Raw genomic sequence first — 22,458 nt, 5'->3', positions numbered from 1 at the left:
TGGAGTCCGAGACAAAATGGTCACTTTTTGTTCGTTTCTTAGCCATGTTTTGGTTTTCAATTTTGCGCCACTAGGGAGAGAAGTAGAGGGAAGATTCTACACAGGCGCGCAGACTTTGTGGTGTTGTGTGCATACAGCATTGAATTCCACAAACTTTTTGCGTCACGCATGCACGCCGATTTCCCCCCAAAAACGCTCGTCTAAACGCAGAATAAAAAAAGAGAACGCAACGCCACTTTTGTGTTTTCTGTTCAGATCGTTTCCGTGTAAACATAGCCTAAATCTGTAAAACTCAATCATCATCATCACTGACTGAATCAAGAGCTTTCAGCAGTGGAGCTCCTCGCTGGTGAATGAGAGGATGAATGTCGCCTCAGCTGTGTCTCACTCATGTAAAAATCCTGAATCTCTGAATATGTAAATCTTTTTAATTTCAAAAGTGTTTCTGCTGGATACAAGAAGTCTCCTACATAAAGGAAAAGCCTGTCGTCCAAGTGCATGTAAACTGGAAGCTTCAAGTTTGGTTGAAAGATTTTAGTAAAGCATAAAGCTAGATACACACACACAGTACTTAGTATGTATTAGATCTGTTCATCGTTGCCTTACTCTTTAAACACACTGTAGATGACCTGCCTGTTTGTTCTCATGTGTTTCCATCAGTAAGGGGTATATCTTCCTTTAAGTGAACGGTTATGTTTCTGGCTCTCAACGAACGAGTAAATAATACATTTCCTGCCCTGATGTTTGCTCAGGGAACAGCTGTAGCAGAAAATCACAGGCGGTGGGATGAAGAAGCACTCGCACTTTCCCACGGGAGAGTTTTACCATCAGAGCCTCTGAACTGTGGCATCTCTTAGATTCTCAACGGCTAGAGGGAGCAGTTTATGAGACGGGAGGCTTCACATCTCCATCAGTCCTGCAGAGATGTTAGTCATAGACCGTAACTCCAGATTCTAGGAGTAGCGGGACGGGCCCCGACTATTTTTTCTTTGACTATCAAGTTCTGTAATTTCTTGCAATTTTATTGTGAAAAAAACATGAAACTGTTACATTGCGATTTTTGAGAAAACAGACTGCAAAATCAAGCATTTTTGATCACAACAATCACAAGAAGACTTGAGAAATCCTGGAGGGATTCAATCATAGAATCTGGAGGTATGTACGTAAGGGTGAGGCAGGATATAGCACATACAACGCTGGGTCTGTCTGGCACCACAGGCACAAACACACTAACTTAAATGGGGGGAGAGCCAATAAACGTGACATAAAGATGGGAGGAGACCCTGGGCGCAGACACAGATGTGTGCACACTGTCCACACAAGTCATGGTGATGGCGCTCTCGGGCTCATTATCACACATTTCGTCAGAATTTTTATTTTATGTGTTGGGACAAACTGTGAGCTTGTGACAGAGGCAATGTACTGTTTTAGTGCTGCAAGTCTGCACTGTCTATTAACTGAGAGTTTAGGAGCAGCTGACTAAGGATGTGTGTTTAACAGCTACTGTTGAGTCAGAGGTTTTTGTCAAAGTCTCCTGCTCTGCTTCCTTGGAAGTTGGAGGGGAGGACTGGACCAGGAGCAGTGTCATGGCAAAATACACAAACCTTAAACTGTAGTTGAAATTAGGTGAAAGGTGCATGTAATTCTTAATGAAACTCCCTTCTGTTGTAATTGTGTCAAGATAAGAGGACAGCTGACACCCTCTGTCTCTGCTTCATCTGTACTTTGAGAAGAATGATTGACATGTGAATGATGTGTGATACTGGACTATATAAGAAGTAGTGAAACTGAGAGACTTTGCTCTCATTGCATTCTCTTGTTTGTGAATCTATCCTTACAGACATTTCCGTCTCAAGCTGGAAATGTCTGCAAATGCTGATTTCATGTTATCCACCATGGAGGCAGCAGTCAGCCAGTAGATCCTTCCCCGATGCCTCGAGGTCTGCTGGAGCCAGAGGTTCTTATTGATCATCATCAGTGTTTGGGAGAATTTGTTCATCAACGGTTAATCTCATCAATGGAGAAAGTGCTCAGGAGTCAGGGACGTCTTACACTGAAAATGAAGCTCAGCCAAGAAGAATCAAAGTATTATCAATTCACCGTCTGATGCATGAGGAAACTGTCCTCTGTGGATCGTCTCTAAGCCTTCACAGATAATACCACCAATACTCTAGGCCCATAAATAGTCATACTCAATGCATCTACAGTAATGGAATCAGCCTATTGGTTCTTATTCTACAAACATGGAAACACAGTTATCCATCTGTGGGTCGGACAGTCCTATCCTCTGACCCTGGTGTTTTCACTGTCTCAAGGAGAGAAACAGTATGGGCCTGATTTACTAAGATCCCAAATAGTGGTTACTAAATTACGTGCACGGTGCAATACATTGCGCGTGCTGTTGCGTGCGTTTTGCAGGTGATCTACTAAGAATAATTGTGTAAATGAAAACAGGTGCAACAGGTGCAGACAGCAGTATTTAAATGAGGGTTTTGTGTCTTAATGGAGAGTTTGGACGAGCATAAAGCTGCAAGCACAAAATGAAATGTGATCAGGTTCTAGTGGAAGAGGTTAACTAATATATTGAGTTATAACAACAACAAATATTACCAGAAAAACCCACATATGGGAGAGTATTACTGACAAAGTCAATGCTGTTAGTAAAACCAAAAATATTCCACTCCAACAATATTAACGGGGTGGAAAAACTCAGTCCTGTGTGTATTCTGTCATTGTGCCTCCGTCTCCTCGTCTCCATAGTAACAGCAGGTTAATACCTGTCCTTCAAATGTATTATTTATAGACTCAGTTAGCGTCAGAAATATTACCTTCAGGTTTGGTAAATCACAATGCGCGTGCTAAATAACATATTTGCATTTTTCTCCTCCCTGTATTTTGCACAACGCCTCATATTACATTCATTACGGTAAACTACTAATATTACATTCATTATGGTAAACTACTAATATTAAATTCATTATGGTAAACTACTAATATTACATTCATTACGGTAAACTACTAATATTACATTCATTACGGTAAACTGCTAATATTACATTCATTACGGTAAACTGCTAATATTACATTCATTACGGTAAACTGCTAATATTACATTCATTACGGTAAACTGCTAATATTACATTCATTACGGTAAACTGCTGATATTACATTCATTACGGTAAACGTACTAAATGAACAGTGTGTATTATTTTGCACAGTTGAAAGATGCAAACCTCAGTGCGCTGCGTTAGTAGATCAGTTTGCACATTTTTTGCGGGTGATGTCAAGTTTGCACACGTTTCTACAAACCTTTAGTAAATCAGGCCCTAAATCTCTCTGCCAAGATGATAGTGCTGCCTTTACTGTAACGTCAAGGTCCATACTTGACCTTAAATATAAAAAAATTCCCTAACAATCAGCCTGGCTTCAGTCCTAGCCTGGGAGATTTTGGCGGGGGCCCACGGGATGAGCATTGTTGAACTCCAAAGCCTTTTCTGGAGACATCATGGTCAGCTTCATGAGGCAAAAAGCAAGCAGAGAGATGTTTTTGTCTGCTGCCAATGCTTGGACAGCACACTGGTGAGCCTGGTCTGGCAGGCAGGCAGCTGGTCCTGGGAGGATGGCAGGACAGTCTCACGCCAAAGAAAGCAGTCAGGTTGGATTCCAGAGGAGGAACACTGAGACAGACGTGCTCCGTAAAAGATCACTGGCTGCCCTCTCCTCACACTGGAAGAACTACACAGTTCCCGCTGCATCAAAAAAGCGCAGAACATTATAAAGGACTCTTCTCACCCTGGATACTCTCTGTTTGAACTGTTGCCATCAGGCAGAAGATTCAGATCAGTCAAAACAAGGACAAACAGATTTAAACAGTTTTTATCCTGCAGCTATCACTACACTCAACGCTGCAATAGAGCCGTGCAATGACAAATGTATATGTTGTTATATATAGTATTTATTTAACTTTTAACTTTTATTTTCTTATTTTATTTTTTTTATTTAATCTTATTTATTATGTATGAATGATGCACTGACTGTTAAGCACTTTTAAATTTCGTTGTACAAGTGAAAATGACAAATAAAGATCTATTCTATTCTAAAAAAGATTTGTAATTGACAAATGTGGTCTCAATGCAATTTACATTCAAGGTGAGACTGCACAAGGGATGAACTCACTAATAATAGCCTTAGAGGATGAAGCTTATATGACACAGAACAATTATTCTAAAGGATTCTCTTCTCTAACTGAATGTGCTCATGCTGGAGTGATTGTTTCTCTTAAGTTAATGGTTTCACTGGTTTTCTACATTGTAGTTTATAGCTGCAGGGGGGAAAGTGAACATAGTGAAGCCGGCACTGTGAGTCCCTGATGGTAGCTTCTCATTTCTAATGAATTTCTAATCTAAGAGTGAATCAATAGGCTTGTTTCAGATGAACTGCGCCGAGCCTTGAAAGTGGACAGCAGAAACATGTACATCCTGTTAGATCTGATCCCCATTCAATACAATGTTATCAGATCAATCTTTCAAGCTTGCAGCCCACTCACTCTCTAATTGGTTTAATGATGCTCTGTATGAAAGGCTATAACCTATTAATATGACATCTGATCAAATAATATCTGGTGGCTGCATTCATTAATAAAGCAACCTTCTCTTACAACCAAGTCACATACCCTCCAAACATTTGTATTTAATATAATTCTCTTGACTTTTTAAAATATATATATATATATATATTTATACATGTCAGTGTCTTTGTGTACATATCTGCTTTAAATTGTTTATAAATATTGTATTTTTTAAATGTGTAAACAAATAAATAACTACATGAGTGCACTCAGTAGAGGCGTGAACACCTGCAGTCCAGCCAGAGGAGTCAGCAGGTCCTTGAGCATGCAGTTATAAATATGCACAAATAATATGAGGCTGATGGGTCCAGTAGTATCCAAGATGAGTTACACACAGACACACAATCTCCTTCAGGCTCATATCTGGAGGAGATAATAATGTAACACAATCAATAGTCAAAATATACAGAGAAAGGAAATACTGCATACTACATCGCTCATAATACTGCAGTACTTTTACTGTAATACTGCATACTACATCGCTCATAATACTGCAGTACTTTTACTGTAATACTGCATACTACATCACTATAATACTGCAGTACTTTTACTGTAATACTGCATACTACATCACTATAATACTGCAGTACTTTTACTGTAATACTGCATACTACATCGCTCATAATACTGCAGTACTTTTACTGTAATACTGCATACTACATCGCTCATAATACTGCAGTACTTTTACTGTAATACTGCATACTACATCGCTCATAATACTGCAGTACTTTTACTGTAATACTGCATACTACATCACTATAATACTGCAGTACTTTTACTGTAATACTGCATACTACATCACTATAATACTGCAGTACTTTTACTGTAATACTGCATACTACATCACTCATAATACTGCAGTACTTTTACTGTAATACTGCATACTACATCACTATAATACTGCAGTACTTTTACTGTAATACTGCATACTACATCACTATAATACTGCAGTACTTTTACTGTAATACTGCATACTACATCGCTCATAATACTGCAGTACTTTTACTGTAATACTGCATACTACATCGCTCATAATACTGCAGTACTTTTACTGTAATACTGCATACTACATCGCTCATAATACTGCAGTACTTTTACTGTAATACTGCATACTACATCACTATAATACTGCAGTACTTTTACTGTAATACTGCATACTACATCACTATAATACTGCAGTACTTTTACTGTAATACTGCATACTACATCGCTCATAATACTGCAGTACTTTTACTGTAATACTGCATACTACATCACTCATAATACTGCAGTACTTTTACTGTAATACTGCATACTACATCACTATAATACTGCAGTACTTTTACTGTAATACTGCATACTACATCACTATAATACTGCAGTACTTTTACTGTAATACTGCATACTACATCGCTCATAATACTGCAGTACTTTTACTGTAATACTGCATACTACATCGCTCATAATACTGCAGTACTTTTACTGTAATACTGCATACTACATCGCTCATAATACTGCAGTACTTTTACTGTAATACTGCATACTACATCACTATAATACTGCAGTACTTTTACTGTAATACTGCATACTACATCACTATAATACTGCAGTACTTTTACTGTAATACTGCATACTACATCACTCATAATACTGCAGTACTTTTACTGTAATACTGCATACTACATCACTATAATACTGCAGTACTTTTACTGTAATACTGCATACTACATCACTATAATACTGCAGTACTTTTACTGTAATACTGCATACTACATCGCTCATAATACTGCAGTACTTTTACTGTAATACTGCATACTACATCGCTCATAATACTGCAGTACTTTTACTGTAATACTGCATACTACATCGCTCATAATACTGCAGTACTTTTACTGTAATACTGCATACTACATCACTATAATACTGCAGTACTTTTACTGTAATACTGCATACTACATCACTATAATACTGCAGTACTTTTACTGTAATACTGCATACTACATCACTATAATACTGCAGTACTTTTACTGTAATACTGCATACTACATCACTATAATACTGCAGTACTTTTACTGTAATACTGCATACTACATCGCTCATAATACTGCAGTACTTTTACTGTAATACTGCATACTACATCACTATAATACTGCAGTACTTTTGCTGTAATACTGCATACTACATCACTCATAGTACTGCAGTACTTTTACTGTAATACTGCATACTACATCGTTATAATACTGCAGTACTTTTACTGTAATACTGCATACTACATCGCTCATAATACTGCAGTACTTTTACTGTAATACTGCATACTACATCACTCATAATACTGCAGTACTTTTACTGTAATACTGCATACTACATCACTATAATACTGCAGTACTTTTACTGTAATACTGCATACTACATCGCTCATAATACTGCAGTACTTTTATTGTAATACTGCATACTACATCACTCATTGTACTGCAGTACTTTTACTGTAATACTGCATACTACATCGCTCATAATACTGCAGTACTTTTACTGTAATACTGCATACTACATCGCTCATAATACTGCAGTACTTTTATTGTAATACTGCATACTACATCGCTCATAATACTGCAGTACTTTTACTGTAATACTGCATACTACATCACTATAATACTGCAGTACTTTTACTGTAATACTGCATACTACATCGCTCATAATACTGCAGTACTTTTACTGTAATACTGCATACTACATCACTATAATACTGCAGTACTTTTACTGTAATACTGCATACTAGATCGCTCATAATACTGCAGTACTTTTACTGTAATACTGCATACTACATCACTATAATACTGCAGTACTTTTACTGTAATACTGCATACTACATCACTATAATACTGCAGTACTTTTACTGTAATACTGCATACTACATCACTCATAATACTGCAGTACTTTTACTGTAATACTGCATACTACATCACTCATAATACTGCAGTACTTTTACTGTAATACTGCATACTACATCACTATAATACTGCAGTACTTTTACTTACATTATTGCTATGTTATATTTTCATGTCTGAGGTAAAATAGGACATGATATTGTGTGATAGGAGATGTTTAGTGGTGTAAAAGCTAAAAAAAAATACACTCTCTCTGAAACATGAATCAAGGTTTAATCACATTTATTGATCAGTCAGATCCACTATTGATACTTTCTAAACACATCTGTGCTTCAATGTTTGGTATAAACACTTTTTATGAGGGTTAGGGTTAAACATTGACCCACAACATACTGAGAGGTTGTAGAATATAAACAGTATGTCAGGGTTAATAAAGAACCAGATATATTTTCATTTGTTTTGGTGATTGAATCAGGGGAGTTAGATGTTGATCTGAGCTGTAGAAGAGAGACAACTGTGAGTCATGTGAGCAACATTTAAAAATACATTTTTACTGCATGAACCAGGAGAACCTACAATCCCACTTCACAACATAAATAGCTTTAGATTTTCTTTCCACATTCCCTCCAGCAAATACAGTTGGGAACACCACTTCATTCCCTTCACCCTGCTGCTGTGAGGACCAGAGCACAGCTGGAGTGACTAACTGAATTGGACTGAATGATTTATCCAATTAAAAGCAATTACATGGTTGATTAACAAACCGGAGGCAGAGTGAAAGCCCACGGCTTAATTAGAAATGTTTCACTTTGTCAGAGAGCTAAAGGAATGAAAAGTAAGAAAAATGGTTCAATATAGAAAGTGTGTGAACATGTGCGCCCCATTCGGAATACAATGCAGCTTAAATGGCCTGATATAATCCCTTTACCACTACAGTGAGGTCGCAGCACACTGAGAAACTTACAGAAACTTTGTTTCCTTTCAAGACGCTGAAAGAAAAACTATCAAAGTGCTTATCTCTCACTTTCTTCCACTTCGCTTTGCTGGAAAGAGGCTTTGGAAGTCAAATCCCAGAGGAAATTGTAGAGGCTTCTTTTTTCATTCTTTATTCATTTTGCCTCAAACCTCAGTGAAAAGAATTAAAGAGAATTCAAAAGGAGCCGTCCCTCAGTAGTGGGATTTGTAGGTAATATTTGCTTTAGAGGCAAATCAAAGGTTGAGGCGTAACAGCGTCTGTACACAGCGACCCTGCAGATGAACAGCGCCCAGATCAGTTTTAACTCTGTGATAATGCTGCGAGGAGACAAACCCACTGTGTCAAATCAAATACTTTTAAAACCTCTAAAGGGGAAAGTTTTCATGTATAATCTGTAACTATCCCTTTTTATAGTCATTCTAATATAATATTTAACAAACCAAATGTGATCCCCACATGTAATAATCGTCCTGGTCGAGTATAAATTAACCTCCAGTTGTACCTTGACCTTAATTCTCACACAAAGGTTTTAATGTTTGATTAATAGTGTCCCGTCAGGTCTAAACAAGGATGAAATGGTCTTGTTGTCTGTCTTTTAGAGTCAGATGAAATTTCAAAATAACTTAAAAGAAGCTGGTTGGAGGTTATTTTCTGAGTTACACCAGTTTAATATGTTGTTGACTCTTCGTGTGCCACAGAGGGAGGAGAAGCCAGGGGCCGAATTCACCATTAGGCAACCTAAGCAACTGCCTCGGGCCCCAAATAGGTGTTTTCGTCTTTTTAAACTAAAGTGCTCTAATGCAGAGAACTCCAAACTGAATTGATCGGGCTGCTGCGACAAACTGAGCTGCTGACTGATTCTGCAGACTCTGTTTTTATGGATAGAAGAGGCAAGAACTTGAGCCACATACCTCAGTGTTTTTTTTTCCAACCCAGGTTAATTGAATGGATGAACTAAATATCTTGTAGCAATCAATGGCTATCGATCAGTCTCATGTAAAGCTTTTATTTCAGGCAAAGCATGGTTGCATTTAAAGAGTGTTTGGTTGTGAAACAGAAGGACGGAGGAAAACAGGAGATTGAGTTCTGTGGAGCTGCTGTTGTGTTCTGGCTTCATGTCCTTTTGGAGCAAAAAACATATATTTTATAGCTGTGCATGGAAATATTTCACCACTAATGAGGAATAATTTCACCTCAGCAAAACACAAAGAAAACAGCCTGTTGGTTACAGAAAATATGTTCCTAGTTTTAAAAGCAGCATCAGGTTTGTTCAAATGTACATTTAGTATTTTTGTTGGTTTTATATCATTTGAAATGACATTTGCACCATTTTTTACCAAAAGTAAGACTGAATGCTCCTGAAAATGTCAAATGGTGTAACCACAAAAGAATGATAGATATTACATATTTTATCCACCAAAAGAGAAAGAAAGAAAGAAAGCAGAAGAAGAAGATAATGAAAGAAAGAAAAAGGAGGTAGAAGAGAAAGAAAGAAAGCAGAAGAAGAAGAGAAAAAAGAAAGAAAGAAAGCAAGCAGTCAGGTTCCTGGTCTCCATGGTTACCAGAGTAAATGTAATATTTAGAACAATTGTATTCCATTACCTTTATTTAATATAAAGTTATAATGTAAGATCATGCCAAACTAGTTGATATGGTGTTTTATTGACAATTTACTGTTTGTAAGCAAGTTGAATTATTTGGTACAAAGTTTTTATGGTTACACCACTTAGACATTTTTGCCATAATCCTCTAATATATTCTCTCTAAATGGATTAAAAGCAGAAATTTGATGCTGGGTCCACAAAAAAAGAATGTGTGCAAGTTATTCATACGTTTATTTTCACATTTTAACCCTTTAAATTTAAACTAAACCACATGGACACAATAAAAACATCACTGAGCCTTTTATATTCATTTCTATCAACAGAATAACAGTGAAACACAAGGTTTTGTCAATCGCAATTTAACATTCTGCAGGAAAATATGGAAGTTCAAATCTGCCAATAATCAAATGAAATAAATGAATCTAACTAAACATGAATAACTGAATTAAAAGAGAATTCTACTGGCTAAAAAAATGATTTAATGAAATGACACACAGACATAAGATTGCAATAATATTCTAGGGCTAATATAAGAAAGAAAAAAACATTTCAAGAAGTTTTTAGATTTTCTGTGAAATATAAAGGTTTGATATAAGGATCAGAGAACATTTTAAAAGAGAAATGTATGTATTACTTTGAGGTTATATCCAACTTTAATCAGTGTCAGACCTTATCGTACTTCTGTCTACAGGTGAATGTAGTTTTTGTGTTGCATGAAGGTTTTTTCTTGTTACCAAAAATCCATTTAGCTCTAACAGAAAGTCTGCAGTGTTGTACGTGATGAGGTCTGAGCCCAAACAGCCGGCAACAATTATAGAAAAAGGCATGTACATGTTAGTCCAGTAATAGAAACCACATTATTACACCAACACTGGAGCTGTAACAACATAAAGGAAGATATTAGATTAGCATGCCTCCATGACTGGAGGATGGAGCAGTGAAAGCACCATGAAATTAGATTTCTGTGGGGCAGCTGCAGTGAAATAGACCGGCTTCACTGAGACTCTTAAAACATTTTCTCCACTTGCATCTTCACAGGGAGACCCTCTGATGTTCGTGCTGTTAGTATTGAAAGGAAACCAGTTATGGCTGCAGTCTAAACTGTGCATGATGAACGATGCTGCAGCTTTCTGTCAGGTGAGCGGCTCGATTTGTTAACTGGGACTTAGATCACTGACAAACTGCTGCTCTGGCATTTAACAGCCATGTAGATATTGATGGCGTAGCCTTTGAAGGAGTTGAACAAAAATGTCACGCAGTCGCCGTCCTGCAAACTGAAAGGAGAATATAATCCGTCACTTACAGCTGCAGCAGATATTTTAGATGCTTGCTGATGTGATCCGAGTGCCTTTTCGTCAACATGAACTTTATTAACATGACAAATGATTTCAGGCGTCTCCATGAAGAATCCAGGCGGGGAGCTCCGGTCCTCTGAAATGAGGACAACGCGGAAGTAACGTAAAACTGCATTCTATCAAAAGGCCACCAGGGGGCGACCGTTTTGGTGTCAAAAGGACTTCCGTCTCTATACAAGTCAATGGAGAATTCACCAACTTCTCTCTTGATTTCTAACCTCAGTAAACGTTTTCAAAATGTGTTTATGGTCTCAATCGCTAGTTTAAAGCCTTCTTCAATGCAGTATGATGTTCATTTGGGACATTTTGGCCTCCCTGATTTTATATGTGACGATAAAGCAGGGTATGCATTAGGGCGTGGCAACATCGTGAATGACAGGTTGATTGGTTCACAGGTTCAGGAGGGCGCCTCATGCTCCTCCTGATGCCCATATAAGTAGAATCCATGTTTTTATTTTTCCCAGCATGCACCTGAAATTTTCAAGATGGCACTGCTCAGATCTGATATTATTGGCCTCCGATCAGCAGTCCACAAACCAATGGGTGACGTCACGGATGTTACGTCCATTTTATATACAGTCTATGGTAGAAACTCAATGTCTTAATTCAGCCAAGGTGAATGGATTAGTTTCCAATAACATCAGTTCCCATCTGCACATCAGTGAGCTGCTTTCAGCTTCATTACAACAGAGTCGACGAGGTTCAATAAAGGGCACAACACACACACACACACACACACACACACACACGCACTGGTGAATACACACATTTTACAAACATTAAAGGCCCCTTCAAATGGTGCGATAACAATGATCTTGCAGGTTTAGATAAGTCTAAAGCTACCTCCAACAATTAGGTATTAGTCTGAAAGCACTTTCCCATTCAAGTGAATGAAGTACAGATTTTTGTGTTTCATATGCGTTTGTTCTGTCTAGCTATTAAATTATTGCTATTCTGAGGGTCATGAGTTGAATTGCACATATTCTTTTATGGAGTTGACTGGTTAGCCACAAATATGATGATATATATATATATATATATATATAATAATGCTACAAGCTACAGGGTCAGCTTTGCTCCAGTACACAGCCAAAAACACCAGAAGATTAAGTTTGGTTTGGACACAGTGTTGGGCAGTAACTAGTTCCATGTAACGGTGTTATGTAATTTAATTAAATGGAGTCACAGTACCAATTAAACTCACTTTATTCATCAAATATCTTTATTTTATATTCCAAAACCCACATGAACCAATGAATACATTTTCAAATGAGATATAAATGTTGCTTTATAAGAAATGATTTCCCTTATAAATCATGTCAGTATCCATGAAAAACAGGGAGGAAGGAAGAGAAGACAGGAAGGAAAGATGGAATGAAGGAATGAAGGAAGGAAGGAAGGAAGGAAGGAAGGAAAGAAGGAAGGAAGGAAGGAAGGAAGGAAGGAAGGACGGACGGAAGGAAGGAAAGAAAGAACATTTACACTAACAGATGAAAGCATTGGTTAGAAAATTAGAAAAGTCATCAAATGTAATAAGTTACATTACTTTGATGAAATCATTGAAATAGTTACATTACTTATTACACGTTAAACAGAGTAACTAGTAATCTGTCAGAAGCTGATTAACTTCCACAGCCAATGATGCAAAAACATTGATTGAACAAACGCTATTGATTTGTGTTTGTTAAATCAGCAGACATTCATTTGTTGCCGGCTTAATATCATAGCATGTTATCATACACTTGGCAGCAGAATGAGACATGAGGCAGGCGAGTAAACAAAGAGTAAACAACCTCAGCCAATTTCACGGCGTTTGGCGGGAGGAGTTGGATTTCACGCCGTCTGCTCCGAGGCTTTCTGTCTCTGCAGGAATCTGAATCTGTTGGATCTCCTGGAGCTGTTTGCACCTGCACGACGTTTCAACCAGGACGCCTTCATTAGTGCTCTGTGATGCAGAAACAGGAGGCTCATTGTCTGACATGAAGAGTCTTTTCTTTTGTTGCAGCGTGTTTCCTGTGCTGCGTTTCAGCTGTATGACACAATCAGAGGTTGTTGGAAACTGAAAATGTTCACGTATTTACACCAAAGTCTCATTAGACAAATCGCATCTTACTTTATTATCTTATTGTCATGTATCAGTAGGGGAGAACGGGGTTGGTAGTCACATTTTTTACTTTCCTTTGAATTCCTCATAAACCATAAACTGAATAAATTCGCTTTTAATTTGTAATGAAAGTCTAAAGCATCAGGTAGGAATAGAGAGGTTTTACTCTCCTTCAGCTGATTCTGTTTAAGAGATATGAACCGTCACATATGACCCTACTATGAGGTTGGTAGTAAGACATCATGGAGGTTGGTTGTCCCTGTGTTATTTTAATGGGGAAAAATAAAAAATGTATACAGTCTTAAAAAAATATTTAAATTGTTTAGTTTAATTGAAATACAACAACCTAACATCTCCTGCACCAAGAGAACATAAACAGGAATAATCATTCTGTTAAGTGCCTTTTTTATCCTTATATAACAATATTATACAGTTTATCTCTCTGACTGAATTTACATGTTTTAAATGAAGTCATTATTAGTATAAGTCAACTTAAATACACTGTAGGTAATAAAATATGTAATATGTATCATTCTTTTGTGGTTACACCATTTGACATTTTCAGGAGCATTCAGTCTGACTTTTGGTAAAAAAATGGTGCAGATGTCATTTCAAATTATATAAAACCAACAAAAATACTAAATGTACATTTGAACAACAACTAAGGGTTATTGAGCGCAAACTCTTTGTTTTACTAGAACACCCTGATTACAATAGAAAAATGTAATATAAGAAACAATAAACATTATCTGCAAATATAAAAAACAAGTATGAGATAAGGGTTCAGCAATACAGAATAGAAGAAACAATAACAACAAAACATAAAGGCAAAAACACATATGAAAACGTATTGAGGCAATAAAAAAGCAATAATTGCACATAAAAGTTCAACTTCAATTAAAACACTCACATTCACGCTGCCCACCGTCAGCTAAAAGAGATTTAAAATGATTAAAAGGGATTAGCTCGTCTAATTTGGCCATCTTCTGCAAGTTGTTCCACTTGTGTGAAGCGTAATATATAAAAGACAATTTCCCAATCTCAGCGCTAACGCGTTTATTTTCAAGGACCAAACTGTCTTGGAGCCTAGTGCGGTGTGAAATTGAACTATAGTTAATAAGACATGTCAGGTACCCAGGAAGTTTGCCAAGGAGAGCTTTGTATATAAATAGGTTCGTTCTCTTCTCACTGCCAACAAATGCCGCCCAGCTTTCTCATAAAGAATGCAATGATGAAGTCTGAAGCCTCCTCAGTTATGAACCTGAGGGCAGAATGATATACTGCATCCAGAGGTTTAAGAGTAGAAGCCGGAAAGTGCATATAAATTACATCACCATAGTCCATAATGGATAAAACGCTTCACTGAACAATTTGCTTTCTATGATTCTGGCTAATAAACGCCTTCTCTCTATTAATAATGATAGTTTTGCATTTATATGTTTCTTGAAGCACAGCTCGTCTCACTTTGAAACTTTCTCACGTTACTGATAAAATGTTTCCAGGTTCTAGTCATATAACATATTTACATGTTTGGTTTATATCACACAGGGTTCCCAACATGCTCAACACTCAAATCAATCTCTAAACTCTACTCTACTAGTTTGGCATGATCTTACATTATAACTTTTTATATTAAATAAAGGTAATGGAATACAATTGTTCTAAATATTACATTTACTCTGGTTACCATGGAGATCAGAAAACATTTACATGTTTTAAATGAAGTCATTATTAGTATAAGTCCACTTAACCTTCGTGTCGTCCTCCCGGGTCAAATTGACCCCGTCTGTTTTGACTGTTCCTTCTTTCTTCCCTTCCTTCCTTCTGTCCATCCTTCCTTATTTCCTCCCTACCTTCCTTTCTCCCTCCCTCCTTCTATCTTTCTTTCCTCCCCCCTCCCTCCTTCCTTCCCTCCTCCCTCCTTCCTTTCCTTCCTTCTTCCTCTCTTCCTTCCTTCCTTCCTTCCTTCCTTCCCCCCTTCCTTCCTTCCTTCCTTCCTCCCTCCCTCCTTTCCTACCTTCTTCTTCCTTACTTTTGGTTAAAAAAATGGTGCAAATGTCATTTCAAATGATATAAAACCAACAAAAATACTAAATGTACATTTTAACAAACCTGATGCTGCTTTTAAATCTGATTTTTGAATCGCTCATGTTGCCAACACTTGTTTATTACTGATCCATATACACATAGATGCCACATTAGACACTGCTAGTCATTGTATTGATGATATATATATCTAGAACCACAGATTATGGGAAGGAGATATTTTCTACAGACTTCTTCTGATTGGCTGAAGGATCAATAAGAAGCATCTCACCCCGAGGTGTTTGGCTGTTCGGCTTCATGGGAGATCTGATCAATGACAGACCACCGGCCGCCTTGTACAGCATGTACTGACTCCCACTGCTGTCCCTCCATGGATCAATGTGTTTCCTTGTGAGGTGTCCTAAAAACACACAGTCAGTGAAGGCAGCAGATACAGTTTATACACATGAATGAGGACAGCTTAGGCCCATTTTTACTGATTTTCACTCAAAACTACAGAATTCACTAGAGGAAGGAGTTTCAGTTTAAGCTGTTTTTTAAGGTTAGACTGTGATTCTCACCGGCTGAAGAACTGCAGGTCTGGACATTTTACTCTCTGCAGCACATTTATCAAAACCTTAATGTCTGTCTCCTGCTAGTATGACCAAACCTTTCTCTTTTAAAGAGGGCATATTCTCCTTTTTGTGATTTTCTGTTATTAATATCCTATGATGATGTTAAACATAGATGTATGTGGAGATGCTACCTGAAAGTAAAAAATAAAGGCTTCAATCTGCTCTGAATGTTTCCTCTACTTCCTATTTGTTATGATGTCAGATGACGGTCGGTAGTTTGAGAAGTTGAACATTTGGAGTAAAGTAAGTAGAGTCCATTTACCATTTAAAGAGACAGGAGCTAAAACGGCCTGTATCAGACAGAGGCTGAACTGAGGGGCTGCATAAAGGACCAGTAGAAGATAAATAAGGAGTTTTTAACTGGAAATCATGCAAAGATATTCCAGTAGAGACACAGAATGTTAATATAGAGCTGGTCAAACATGGTCAAAATTCCCAAACTTGAGGTGAATGTTTGTGGAATTGCCCAAAATCAGGGTTTCAACCTGATATGAATGCTTTGGGGTATTTTCTACCTTGCTGATAAGCTGACATTGCTTGTCCATAAATGGCCATGAGTTCTGTAGCCGTGGTAGCTAAGGCAGTTACTAAGGCGGTTGCTAAGGCGTTTCCACTCTCATATCTCAGATGTGATTCAGCTCCAACATGTACGGATGGATTTGAGGAGTTGAACATTTGGAGTAAAGAAGAAGAAAAAGAAGTGAAATCCTCCTACTATAGTTAGTTTATGTAGAAGCTTCCTGAAGCCGACCAATCAGAGCAGAGTGGGCTCATCAGGAGGAGGAGGGGGGGCCTTAAAGAGACAGGCTCTAAAACGGCCTGTTAATAGACAGAGGCTGAACTGAGCGTCTGCATAAAGGACCAGTAGAAGATAAAGAAGGAGTTTTTATTCCAGTGGAGCCCCAGAATATAAATATAGAGCTGAAATATAAGGAATATTAATATAGAGTTGTAGATGTGAAGAATATAAATATAGAGCTGGAGGTGTGCAGTGTCTCAGTCTCAGTGAAAGTGTCTCTGTATGGATTTTGGGAGCAGCGGATGGAGAATGTGCCAAGCCTGTTGTTCTGCCCTGAACTGAAACAGGAAGTCATTGCGGTCAGTGAATCTCGCTGCCAGCTCGACTGTTTTCCCTCCCGGCTGATGTCGATTCCCCCGCCGACCGGGTAGGAGAAATTTACATCTCAGTGATTAGTGCTGCACCTTGTTTCTGCTGAAAGCGTCTCAGAGGGTGTTTTCTACAAGGTCAGAGACGCACCGCCGCAAAGCATGCTGGGAAGAGCAAACACCAAGGTGTAATTGATTTCAGCCGAGGCTCAGACGGAGCTTACCGAGCCACGCGGCCATTATGTGGCTGCACAGCTGTGGGCTGATGAAGAAATGAGAAAAAGCTCACACAAAAAGTTTACATTACGTCATACTCATGTACAATGTGTTATAACTAAGGACAAATCTTTTACATCCAAGGAGTTAAACAGAACAGTATAAAGAAAAACATAAATATATAAATATGATAAATTTGACCCATTTTTACATTTGACACCATATACCATATATTTCTTTTAGCCAGACTTTTCCTAATGTGACCAACAGTTTACATAAAATTGGGAATAAAATGCATTATTTTTTTCATCTTTGTGTGGCCAATACAATTTTTGACTTGTGTTTATTAAAACATTAAAACATTCATCATATTCTATAAAATGTTCTCCAGGATCCTTCCTTCCCTCTTTTCTTCTGTCCTTCCTTCCTTCCTTCCCTCTTTTCTTCTGTCCTTCCTTCCTTCCTTCCCTCTTTTCTTCTGTCCTTCCTTCCTTCCTTCCTTTTGTCCTTCTGTCCTTCCCTTCGTTCCTCCCTTCCTTCCCTTTTTTCTTCCCTTCTTCCTTCCTTCCTTCCTTCCTTCCTTCCTTCCTTCCTTCCATCTGTCCTTCCTTCCTTCCTTTCGTCCGTTTGTCCTTCCTTCCTTCCTTCTTTTCCTTCCTTCCTTTCCTTCCTTCCTTCCTTCCTTCCTTCTTTTCCTTCCGTCCTTCCTTCTTTGAGCAGTTATTTTTATGTATTTATTGGGATTACGGATGATGATGATGATGATGACGATGATGACGATGATGATGATGATGACGACGATCAGCTGTGACTGAAGGAAAGGAGGCTTCAGTCTTTAACCTCGTTTCACTTCAACGTGTTTGAGAGTAAATGAGCCAGTTGAAGACAACAGGAAGCTGCAGTGATGTGATGAGACTGAGTGAACAGATTAGACTGACTTGAACTACACTTGAGGCGATGCAGTTTAAACTAAATGTGATTTGATATGTTCTCTCCTCACTATGCTTTGCTTGGTTTTGTTTTTTCGCTGCTGTCTCTGTCTCTTGCTCTTCTTTTCAGTCTTTCGTTTCCTTTTTTTGCTCCCAAATGTCCTCCTCTGTCATCCCTGTGTCTGCTGCAGGACTCCATGTATCTCATACTCTTACATATTAATGAATTGCTGTCATTATTAAGTAGTGCAAATAACATAAGCGACTAATAATAACATTACTTAGCGCTAACAAATGGTGCATCTGGCAGAGTGACACATTTTCTAGTCTCTACTTTTAGGACTGGGAGTAAAAAGCATTTCATCAGCTGTTGACCTGTAAGACGACTCCTGCAGGAGGTCAAACAGAGAGATGTTCACTGATGACAATGAGCTTATTGAAGAGATGTTATTATGGCCTTTTGACTCATTTTTATGTCTAGATTTCTAACCCTACAGCCCAGATCCCCCTCTGTCCTCCAGTCTGCATAATTAATGAGCATCTACTCTGATTGGTTGTGGTTGTTGCCCCCACCTGTATCCCTTCATCGAGGGTATAAGGATCCAGATTTTAAAGTTTGAGGGTTTATGGATTGACCGTCTACAGCTAGAGTTAGGGCGTACTCACACTTGGCAATCGTACCGTGCCCAGGCACGTTTGCCCCCCAAAATCCGTATTATGTGGCTAGTGTGAGTGCAAGTGTACCGTGAGTACCGTACACACTAACCCTAACCCTAGGGTCAAAGGATTGAGGGTCTAAAGATCAAGGGTCTGTGTGAGAGGCTTGTTAGTATTTACTTGCAGCCTAATGACAGGATGAGTTTATTAAATTAAGTCCAGGTAAACAAATATATAAATGTGATCTGCAATTAATTAAAAATAAATTAAATAAAGAAGCTTTTTAATGTTTTTAGTGCAACCTAAACATGAGCTGCAGGTTTTAAAGACATCGACACAAAGGTGAACCCAAGAGTACACACAATAATATTTACAACATGTTCCTTCCTGTGTGTGTGTGTGTGTGTGTGTGTGTGTGTGTGTGTGTGTGTGTGTGTGTGTGTGTGTGTGTGTGTGTGTGTGTTTTCCAGTCATGTTAAACTCTGCCTGAGAAAAAAGGGGTAGGAAGAGGAAAGAGAAGAGGAGGGTGTGACAGAAGAGCTAAAGTGAAAAGAAGATGAAAAGGAGAGGTCAAGAGGAGGAAGAGGAGACGAAGAAAAGAATGAGGGAGATAACGAGCTGAATCATTGATGATGATGATGATGATGATGATGATGATGATGATGATGAAGACGAGGAGTTTTTAAGTGAAATAGCGCCAAACAGAAGCAGAGGAAGCAGGATCAAAGCTTGTTCAGCAGCTTCCACTCTGTCGCTCTGTGTTCAGGAGCCACAGCTCCCCCTGCTGCTCAGCCTGGGTACTGCAGCACACTGTGGCCCAGTTTCATACCACACACACACACACACACACACACACACACACACACACATACAAACACACACACATACAAACACACACACACAGGGGCTGCCTATGTATCTTTATTTTTATTTATTTGAGTTTTTTATTCATAGCTATTTTTCTTTCTTTGTATTTTGCATGTCACATTTTATTTCTGTTTTTTTTCCTCTATTATGTAAGAAAACTAAAAAGTGCACTATGACCTGTAGTCTATATGCACAGATGTGTGTTTACTGTAAATATGTAAGTGTATTTCAACGTACTCTAATAACAAACAGTTGAAACACACACAAGTCTCTTCATTTATACTCATCTCCTAGAACAGGAATACATTTCCCCCCTGAAGCAGCTTCATGCTGCTTTAGTTGCTTCACTTTAAAAAGTCTTAATGAGAGATCTTCTTTATTTCCATCTGAACAATAAATCATCTCCAGGGGTGCGTCTTGTCACCTCTACTGTTCATGCTTTAGACTAATGACTGTAAGAGCATGTTGAGTCAAGGTTTATGATAAAATGTGATGATGACTCAGTGATTCTCAGCCTCTTGCAGGACCATGAGGTGGGCCATGGACCTGATGACTCTTACCTGCAACCAGGGGCGTAGCTTACGGAGGAGCCGGGGCCCTCGCCCCGGACTGTATAGAAAAGGGAGGGGATCCCCTCTCCCGGCCAGTTTGGGTCATGGAAGCAGTACTTTCCACGGGTGGATATGAGTAACGTTATATTCACAAGCAGGCCAGCTGACAGTCTTGCCTGGGCCCGGGACGAGATAATCTTAGATGGGCCCCCACGCACCCGGATCTCTCCTTTTCCCTTGCTCTTCTCTCCTCTCCTCTCCTCAGTGTTGGGGAAGCTACTTTGCAAGCGTAGCTTGTAAAACTACATGTAGTTCAGCCTGACAGTAGTTTGTAAAACTACAGCTAAAAAAAGAAGCTTATACTCATTATAATCAACATGTGGTTTATATGAAACTAAATATAATAGCCTACAAAAAATTCACATTCCAGCAGAAATATGCCTCTCAACTCAGTTTTATTTTTTTAAAGAAAAAAAGCTGCTCAACATACTGAAGGTTCACCATAGACATGTTGGGTAATCTATAGACATGTTGGGTAATCTATAGACATGTTAGGTAATCTATAGACATGTTGGGTAATCTATAGACATGTTGGGTAATCTATAGATATGTTGGGTAATCTATAGACATGATGGGTAATCTATAGACATGTTGGGTAATCTATAGACATGTTGGGTAATCTATAGACATGTTGGGTAATCTATAGACAAGTTGGGTAATCTATAGACATGTTGGGTATTACAAAGAGAAAATGAAAATCCTACCCCAATACCCACATGTAAATCAGAAAGAGGCAGACATATTCTAGATCGGTCTGTCTTCAACAACAATGTTGGCTTGTCATGACATGATTCATGCCTTTTATCAAAGACAGTTCTGGAAGACAATAATGGTAAAATAACATTTATATTATATAGGTCTTTTTTTAATAAAAAATATTTCATGTGCAGGTGGTCGAGTGGTTAGAGCACATGTCATATACGCTGCTAAATAAAGGCGTCCATGCCAACAAAATCTTTAAAAAAAATAAAATAATAATATTTCATGTTATTGACCAAAACTGTAGTTTGTAAATTGAGTTTAACTCCAAAAAATGACCCAAACAGTAGTTGAAATACTTGACGCAGCACAACATATGAATGTAGTTTAACTACCAGCAAGTTACAGCTAATTGTAGTTAAGCTATGTAGTTCAACTACATGTAGTTTAAGTCTAACCAACACTGCCTCTCCTCTGCTCTTCCTACTCCTACTCTATCAGACTCGGTCATTTTATTGGGCCATGATGCAGGATCGCTGATATTAAATATCTGATCAGTCTCTGATCCATCCTGCTCAGACTCTCTGCGGGGGGCAGCGGGGACTGTCTCTCTCTTCTCTCTCACCGGTAGCCTGACTCTGTCCCTCCGTTGCGGGGCAGCTCTCCCGCATCACTCTCTCGGTCACCTGACTGCAGCTGGATCTCTCTCCTCTCTGACGGAGCTACCAAACTCAACTGTTTCTGTCAAAGATAACGTGTTGTGTGTCAGGCTTTTATACAAGCTAATGGACGTTAACATTAGAGCTGACCTGTTAGGTTACGTTACAAGGCTGCCGGTAAACGTTGGCTGAGCTGTTTCTTACCTTGCTCTACGTTGACTTTACTAGTTCCAGCTTCACCGTCACCACCTTTTTTTAAATATTTGTTTAGAAAATCTCTAAGGCCTCTATTTTCTTCTTCTTCTCTTTTCTTTACTTTTCTGAGCACCGGACTTGTGCTGACCGGACATGTTTAGCGTACTGAACTTCAAATGACAACATCAAATTTTGATCAGTGGCCAAACCATTTTTGTGTTTGGTGGGGGGGGGGGGTTCTTGACCACTATTTCAAGAGCAATTAGGAAGAAAACAATTAAAAGCTTTTATGTAACTCAAATGTTACACATTTTTTCCACAAATAGGC

This window comes from Scomber scombrus, chromosome 13 (assembly GCF_963691925.1).
Source record: "Scomber scombrus chromosome 13, fScoSco1.1, whole genome shotgun sequence".
NCBI lineage: Eukaryota > Metazoa > Chordata > Actinopteri > Scombriformes > Scombridae > Scomber > Scomber scombrus.
This window is presented reverse-complemented; position numbering follows the sequence as displayed.